Here is an 8,959-nt window from a genome sequence, read left to right as displayed (position 1 = left end):
TGAAGACAGCAGGAAAGCAGAAGTTCAGAGAAACGAAAGCATCTCTATACGCTTATCCGAAATTCTCACCAATGAATTACATAAGTATCTCTATCCTATTTTATGTTTTATTTATCTTTCAATTATGAAAACTCTACAACCATTTGAATCCGCCTGACTGAGATCTACAAAGTGACCATAGCTTGCTTCATACCAACAATCTCTGTGGGATCGACCCTTACTCATGTAAGGTTTATTACTTGGACGACCCAGTGCACTTGCTGGTTAGTTGTACGAAGTTGTGAAACAGAATTAAGAACATGAACGTGCGTATGTAGTTTTTAGTGCCGTTACCAAGGAAGTAAAGATCACGATTTCGCACACCAGGCATTCAGAGTATCAATTTCAAGAACTCCCTTCCTCTGAGGCGTCCCATTACACACAGGATTCCTTTCAGAAGTGTACATGAACTGGTTATTTGCAACCATGTCAATGAGTTCCTGAGCTTCTGCAGGCATTTTCTTTAGGTGAATGGATCCACCTGCAGAATGGTCCAATGACATCTTAGATAATTCAGACAGACCATCATAGAATATATCCAGGATAGTCCATTCTGAAAGCATGTTAGAAGGACACTTTTTGGTCAGTTGCTTGTATCTCTCCCAAGCTTCATAGAGGGATTCACCTTCTTTCTATTTGAAGGTTTGAACATCCACTCTAAGTTTGCTAAGCTTTTGAGGAGGAAAGAACTTGGCTAAGAAAGCCGTGACCAGCTTATCCCAAGAGTTCAGGCTATCCTTAGGTTGAGAGTCCAACCGTATTCTAACTCTGTCTCTTACAGCAAACAGGAAAAGCATAAGCCTGTAGACCTCGGGATCAACCCCATTGGTCTTAACAGTATCACAGATTTGCAAGAATTCAGTTAAGAACTGAAAAGGATCTTCTGATGGAAGTCCATGAAACTTGCAATTCTGTTGCATCAGAGAAACTAATTGAGGCTTTAGCTCAAAATTATTTGCTTCAATGGCAGGGATTGAGATGCTTCTTCCATGTAAGTTGGAATTTGGTGCAGTAAAGTCACCAGGCATCTTCCTTGCATCTCCACCATTGTTATTATTTTCGGCCATGTCTCCTTCTTTTTCGAAAATTTCTGTCAGATTTTCTCCAGAGAGTTGTGCTTTAGCTTCCCTTAGCTTCCTCTTCAGAGTCCTTTCAGGTTCAGGATCGGCTTCAACAAGAATGTTCTTATCCTTGTTCCTGCTCATATGAAAAAGAAGAGAACAAGAAAGTATGGAATCCTCTATGTCACAGTATAGAGATTCCTTTATGTGAGTAGAAGAAAAGAAGAGAATAGAAGAAGGAGAAGAGAAAAAATTCGAAATTTCAAATTAAAGTAAAAGGAAAATATTTTTGTTTTTATTTAATTAATTAATTAGAATTCGAAAATTAGAAAGATAAATAAAATTAAATTAAAATTTAAAACAATTAGTTAATTAAAAAGAATTTTGAAAAAGTGGGGAGGAGTTTTTGAAAATTAGAGAGAGATAATTAGTTAGGTGGTTTTGAAAAAGATGTGATTGAAATAGAAAACTTAAAAAAAATAATTCAAGTAGTTAATTGAAAAAGATTTGAAAATCAATTTTGAAAAGATAAGAAGTTAGAAAAGATTTTGAAATTAAGTTTTGAAAAAGATATGATTGAAAGATATGATTGAAAATTTAATTTGAAAAAGATTTGAAAAGGAAATTAAAAAGATTTGATTTTTAAAATTAAAGTTGATTACTTGACTAACAAGAAACTAAAAGATATGATTTTAAAATTTAAAGATTGAACCTTTCTTAATAGGCAAGTAACAAACTTTAAAATTTTTGAATCAATCACATTAATTGTTAGTAAAGATTTTGAAATTATAAAATAAAATAAGAAAAAGATTTTGAAAATTATTTTGAATATTTTCGAAAACATTAAAAGAAAAACGAAAAAGATTTTGAAAAATTTTAAAAAGGAATTCGAAAATATTAAAAGGAAATTGAAAAAGATTTGATTTTGAAAAAGATTTGAAAAGATAGGATTTTTAAATTGAACACCTTGAATGTTAAAATGAACACTGATGAGCGGATAATTTATACGCTTTTTGGCATTGTTTTTAGTATGTTTTTAGTAGGATCTAGTTACTTTTAGGGATGTTTTTATTAGTTTTTATGTTAAATTCACATTTCTGGACTTTACTATGAATTTGTGTGTTTTTCTGTGATTTCAGGTATTTTCTGGCTGAAATTGAGGGACTTGAGCAAAAATCAGATTCAGAGGTAGAAGAAGGACTGCTGATGCTGTTGGATTCTGACCTCCCTGCACTCAAAGTGGATTTTCTGGAGCTACAGAACTCAAAATGGCACACTTTCAATTGTGTTGGAAAGTAGACATCCAGGGCTTTCCAGAAATATATAATAGTTTATACTTTGTCCGAGTTTAGATGACGCAAAAGGGCGTTGAACGTCAGTTCTACGCTGCAGTCTGGAGTTAAACGCCAGAAACATGTCACGAACCAGAGTTGAACGCCAAAAACACGTTACAACTTGGCGTTCAACTCCAAAAGAAGCCTTTGCACGTGTAAACTTCAAGCTCAGCCCAAGGACACACCAAGTGGGCCCCGGAAGTGGATTTATGCATCAATTACTTACTTCTGTAAACCCTAGTAGCTAGTCTAGTATAAATAGGACTTTTTACTATTGTATTTATATCTTTGGATTATCTTTTGATCTATTGATCATGTTTTGAGGGCTGGCCATTCGACCATGCCTGAACTTTATCACTTATGTATTTTCAACGGTTGAGTTTTTACACACCATAGATTAAGGTGTGGAGCTCTGCTGTTCCTCATGAATTAATACAAAGTACTACTATTTTTCTATTCAATTCAACTTATTCTGCTTCTAAGATATCCATTCGCACTTCAATATGAATGTGATGAACGTGACAGTCATCATCATTCCCTATGAACACGTGCCTGACAACCACTTCCGTTCTACCTTAGATTGAATGAGTATCTCTTGGATTCCTTAATCAGAATCTTCGTGGTATAAGTTAGAACCCATGGATGGCCATTCCTGAGATCCGAAAAGTCTAAACCTTGTTTGTGGTATTCCGAGTAGGATCTGGGAAGGGATGGCTGTGACGAGCTTCAAACTCGCGAGTGCTGGGCGTAGTGACAGACGCAAAAGGATCAATGGATCCTATTCCAGTATGATCGAGAACTGACAGATGATTAGCCATGCAGTGACAGTGCATTGGACCATTTTCACTGAGAGGACAGGATGTAGCCATTGACAACGGTGATGCCTAACATACAGCTTGCCATGGAAAGGAGTAGGATTGGTTGGATGAAGACAGCAGGAAAGCAGAGGTTCAGAAGAACGAAAGCATCTCTATACGCTTATCTGAAATTCTAACCAAGGAATTACATAAGTATCTCTATCCTAGTTATATTTTACTTATCTTCTATCTATCACTTTACAAAACCATCTGAATCCGCCTGACTGAGATTTATAAGGTGACCATAGCTTGCTTCAAGCCGACAATCTCCGTGGGATCGACCCTTACTCACGTAAGGTTTATTACTTGGACGACCCAGTGCACTTGCTGGTTAGTTGTATCGAAGTTGTGACAAATTACAAATTAAGGTTAGAGCACCAAGTTTTTGGAGCCATTACCAGGGATCACAATTTCGTGCACCAAGTTTTTGGCGCCGTTGCCGGGGATTGTTCGAGTTTGGATAACTGACGGTTCATCTTGTTGCTCAGATTAGGTAATTTCTTTTTGTTTTATTTTCAAAAATTTTTCAAAAATCTTTCAAAAATTTCTCATCTTTTTTCGAAAATTATTCTAAAATTTTAAGAATGAATTCTAGTGTTTTATGAAGCATGTTGAAGCCTGGCTGGCTGTAAAGCCATGTCTAATTCTTTTGGACTGTGACTTCCAATCATCAGCATAGAGGCAAGTTAATTGGAATATCAGCTGTTGCATGCCTGATTTATATCCTAAAGCTGGCTGGCTATTAAGCCATGCCCAACCCTTAGATTGGAGCTTTAGGCCAACATTGAAAGATTCCTGGGATTCTTATTAAAAATTTTGAATTTCTTATTTTCTTTTTCCTATATGTTTTTCGAAAAAATTTAAAAGAAAATACAAAAAAATCATAAAATCATAAAAACCAAAAATATTTTATGTTGTTTGTTTGAGTATTGTGTCAAATTTTAAGTTTGGTGTCAATTGCATACTCATCTTGCATTTTTTTCGAAAATTGCATTCATGCATTGCATTCATCATGATCTTCAAGTTGTTCTTGATAAACCTTCTTGATTGATCTTCATATTATATTGTTTTGTGTTGCATGGTGTTTTTCATATGCATTCTTGAATTCTTAGTGTCTAAGCATTAAAGATTTCTAAGTTTGGTATCTTGCATGTTTTCTTTGCATAAAAATTTTTTCAAAAATATGTTCTTGATCTTCAAAGTGTTCTTAGTGTTCATCTTGACATTCATAGTGTTCTTGCATGCATTCATTGTTTTGATCTAAAAATCCTCATGCATTGAGTCTTTTTCATGTTTTTCTCTTTCTTCATTAAAAATTCAAAAATAAAAAAATATCTTTCCCTTTTTCACTCATAAATTTTCGAAAATTTGAGTTGACTTTTTCAAAACTTTTTAAAATTTAGTTGTTTCTTATGAGTCAAATCAAATTTTCAATTTAAAAATCTTATCTTTTTCAAAAATTAAATCTTTTTCATTTTTCTTATTTATTTTTGAAAATTCTAAAAATATTTTTCAAAAATCTTTTTCTTAATTTTATATCATATTTTTGAAAATATCATCAACAATTAATGTTTTGATTCAAAAATTTCAAGTTTGTTACTTACTTGTTAAGAAAGATTCAAACTTTAAGTTCTAGAATCATATCTTGTGATTTCTTGTGAATCAAGTCATTAATTGTGATTTTAAAAATCAAATCTTTTTCAAAACTAATTTCAATCATATCTTTTCAAAAATATGTTTTTATCTTATCTTTTTCAAAATCATATCTTTTTAATCATACCTTTCCATATCATATCTTTTTCAAATATCTTTTCTAACTTCTTATCTTCTTATCTTTTAAAAATTGATTTTCAAAATTTGTTTCAACTAACAAATTGACTTTTTGTTTGTTTCTTATCTTTTCCAAAACTACCTAACTAATTCTCCCTTTCTAATTTTCGAAAATTACCTCCCTCTTTTTCAAAAAATTCTTTTTAATTAATTAATTGTTTCAATTTTTAATTTTAATTTTAATTTTATCTTAATTTTCGAAAATCATTAACTCTTTTTCAAAATTTATTTTTCGAAATTTCCTCTCTCCCATCTCCTTCTATTTATTTAATTACTTACTAACACTTCTCTTCATCTCATATCTCTGCTCTCCTTACCCTTGTGTTTGTATTCTCCTCCCTTCTCTTTCCTTACATTACATTCTTTTCTTCTTCTACTCACACAAAGGAATCTCTATACTGTGACATAGAGGATTCCATATTTTCTTTGTTATTCCCTTCTTTGTCATATGAGCAGGAGCAAGGACAAGAACATTCTTATTGAAGCAGATCCTGAACCTGAAAGGACTCTGAAAAGGAAACTAAGAGAAGTTAAAATACAACAATCCAGAGACAACCTTACAGGAATTTTCGAACAAGAAGAGGAGATGGCAGCCGAAAATAATAATAATGCAAGGAGGATGCTTGGTGACTTTACTGCACCTAATTCCAATTTACATGGAAGAAGCATCTCTATTCCTGCCATTGGAGCAAACAACTTTGAGCTGAAACCTCAATTAGTTTCTCTGATGCAGCAGAACTGCAAGTTTCATGGACTTCCATCTGAAGATCTTTTTCAGTTCTTGACTGAATTCTTGCAGATATGTGATACTGTTAAGACTAATGGAGTAGATCCTGAAGTCTACAGGCTCATGCTTTTCCCTTTTGCTGTAAGAGACAGAGTTAGAGTGTGGTTGGACTCTCAACCCAAGGATAGCCTAAACTCTTGGGATAAGCTGGTCACGGCTTTCTTAGCCAAGTTCTTTCCTCCTCAAAAGCTCAGTAAGCTTAGAGTGGATGTTCAAACCTTCAGACAGAAAGAAGGTGAATCCCTCTATGAAGCTTGGGAGAGATATAAGCAACTGACCAAAAAGTGTCCTTCTGACATGCTTTCAGAATGGACCATCCTGGATATATTCTATGATGGTCTGTCTGAATTAGCTAAGATGTCATTGGATACTTCTGCAGGTGGATCCATTCACCTAAAGAAAATGCCTACAGAAGCTCAAGAACTCATTGACATGGTTGCTAATAACCAGTTCATGTACACTTCTGAGAGGAATCCTGTGAGTAATGGGATGCCTCATAAGAAGGGAGTTCTTAAAATTGATACTCTGAATGCCATATTGGCTCAGAATAAAATATTGACTCAGCAAGTCAATATGATTTATCAGATTCTGAATGGAATGCAAGCTGCATCCAACAGTACTCAAGAGGCATCTTCTGAAGAAGAAGCTTATGATCCTGAAAACCCTGCAATAGCAGAGGTGAATTACATGGGTGAACCATATGGAAACACCTATAATCCCTCATGGAGAAATCACCCAAATCTCTCATGGAAGGATCAACAAAAGCCTCAACAAGGCTTTAACAATGGTGGAAGAAACAGGTTTAACAATAGTAAACCTTTTCCATCATCCACTCAGCAACAGACAGAGAATTCTGAGCAGAATCCATCTAGCTTAGCAAATTTAGTCTCTGATCTATCTAAGGCCACTGTGAGTTTCATGAATGAAACAAGGTCTTCCATTAGAAATTTGGAAGCACTAGTGGGCCAGCTGAGTAAGAAGATCACTGAAACCACTTCTAGTACTCTCCAAGCAATACAGAAGAAAATCCAAAAGGAGAGTGCAAGGCCATTGATATAACCATCATGGCCGAATCTAAGGAGGAAGGGGAGGCAGTGAATCCCAAGGAGGAAGACCTCCTGGGACATCCAGTGATCAATAAGGAGTTCCCCTCTGAGGAACCAAAGGAATCTGAGACTCATCTAGAGACCATGGAGATTCCATTGAACCTCCTTATGCCATTCATGAGCTCTGATGAGTATTCCTCATCTGAAGAGAATGAGGATGTTACTGAAGAGCAAGTTGCCAAGTTCCTTGGTGCAATCATGAAGCTGAATGCCAATTTATTTGGTAAAGAGACTTGTGGAGATGAACCTCCCCTGTTCACCAATGAACTAAATGCATTGGATCAACTGAGATTGCCTCAGAAGAAACAGGATCCTGGAAAGTTTCTAATACCTTGTACCATAGGCACCATGACCTTTGAGAAGGCTCTATGTGACCTGGGGTCAGGAATAAACCTCATGCCACTCTCTGTAATGGAGAAACTGGGAATCTTTGAGGTACAAGCTGCTAGAATCTCATTAGAGATGGCAGACAATTCCAAAAAAAGGCTTATGGACTAGTAGAGGACATGTTAGTAAAGGTTGAAGACCTTCACATCCCTGCTGATTTCATAATCCTAGACATTGGAAAGGATGAGGATGAATCCATCATCCTTGGAAGACCCTTCCTAGCCACAGCAAGAGTTGTGATTGATGTGGACAGAGGAGAGTTGGTACTTCAACTAAATGAGGACAACCTTGTGTTTAAAACTTAAAGATCTCCTTCTGTAAACATGGAAAAGAGGCACAGTAAGCTTCTCTCAAAACAGAGTCAACCAGAGCCCCCACAGTCAAACTCTAAGTTTGGTGTTGGAAGGCCACAACCAAACTCTAAGTTTGGTGTTGAACTCCCATATCCAAACTCTAAGTTTGGTGTTGGGAAGTCTCAACAATGCTCTGAACATCTGTGAGGCTCCATGAGAGCTCACTGTCAAGCTATTGACATTAAAGAAGCGCTTGTTGGGAGGCAACCCAATCTTTATTTATCTAATTTTATTTTTATTTTTGTTGTTCTTTCATGTTTTATTAGGTTCATGATCATGTGGAGTCACAAAATAAATAGAAAAATCAAAAACAGAATCAAAAATAGCAAAAGAAAAATGACACCCTGGAGGAAGGGCTTACTGGCGTTTAAACGCCAGTAAGGAGCATCTGGCTGGCGTTCAACGCCATAACAGAGCATGGATCTGGCGTTGAACGCCCAAAACAAGCAGCATCCTGGCGTTCAGACGCTAGAAATGCACACTGAGGAAAGCTGGCGCTGAACGCCAGAAACAAGCATAGAACTGGCGTTCAACGCCAGAAACATGCTGCATCTGGGCGCTGAACGCCCAGAACAAGCACCAATTCGGCGTTTAAACGCCAGAATTGCATGCAAAGGCATTTTACATGCCTAATTGGTGTAGGGATGCAAACCCTTTACACCTCAGGATCTGTGGACCCCACAGGATCATCTCAGCATCTGTGGACCCCACAGGATCCCTAGCTACCTCCACTCATATTCTTCCTTCTTTTCAATGTTCATCCTCTCTTCCCAATAAACACCCCTTCCCAAAACCCTTCACCAATCACCTCAAAGCTCTCTTCCCTATTACCCATTCACCACTCACATCCATCCACTCTTCCCCATAAACCTACCTCATAAACCCCACCTACCTTCAAAATTCAAAATCACTTTCCCACCCAAACCCACCTCATATGGCCGAACCTTAACCCTTCTCCCTCCGCTATATAAACCTCTCCATTCTTCTTCATTTTCACACAACACATCCCTCTCTTTCCCTTCTTGGCCGAAACACAACTCTCTCTCCCTCTCCTCTATATCTTCTTCTTCTACTACTACTCTTTCTTCTCTTGCTCGAGGGCGAGAAAGATTCTAAGTTTGGTGTGGTAAAAGCATAAAGCTTTTTGTTTTTCCATTACCATTGATGGCACCTAAGACCAGAGAATCCTCTAGAAAAGGGAAAGA

The 8,959-nt window shown here is 36.4% G+C and overlaps 2 non-coding genes across 2 annotated transcripts; one reads left to right on the top strand and one right to left on the bottom strand.

The window, feature by feature from the left end:
- Positions 1 to 596: 596 nt before the first annotated feature.
- On the top strand, positions 597 to 704 carry LOC148566877 (small nucleolar RNA R71). The gene has a single exon (XR_015882089.1). It is a non-coding gene; the product is annotated as a small nucleolar RNA R71 (small nucleolar RNA).
- A 5,399-nt stretch (positions 705 to 6,103) lies between these two features.
- LOC148566876 (small nucleolar RNA R71) lies at positions 6,104 to 6,211 on the bottom strand. Its single transcript, XR_015882037.1, has one exon. It is a non-coding gene; the product is annotated as a small nucleolar RNA R71 (small nucleolar RNA).
- Between the last annotated feature and the right edge of the window lie 2,748 nt (positions 6,212 to 8,959).

Source organism: Arachis ipaensis, chromosome B4 (genome assembly GCF_059453495.1).
Source record: "Arachis ipaensis isolate K30076 ecotype BB chromosome B4, ASM5945349v1, whole genome shotgun sequence".
Classification (NCBI taxonomy): domain Eukaryota; kingdom Viridiplantae; phylum Streptophyta; class Magnoliopsida; order Fabales; family Fabaceae; genus Arachis; species Arachis ipaensis.
Note: the sequence above shows the minus strand (reverse complement) of the source record. Positions and strands in the feature narration are given on the sequence as shown.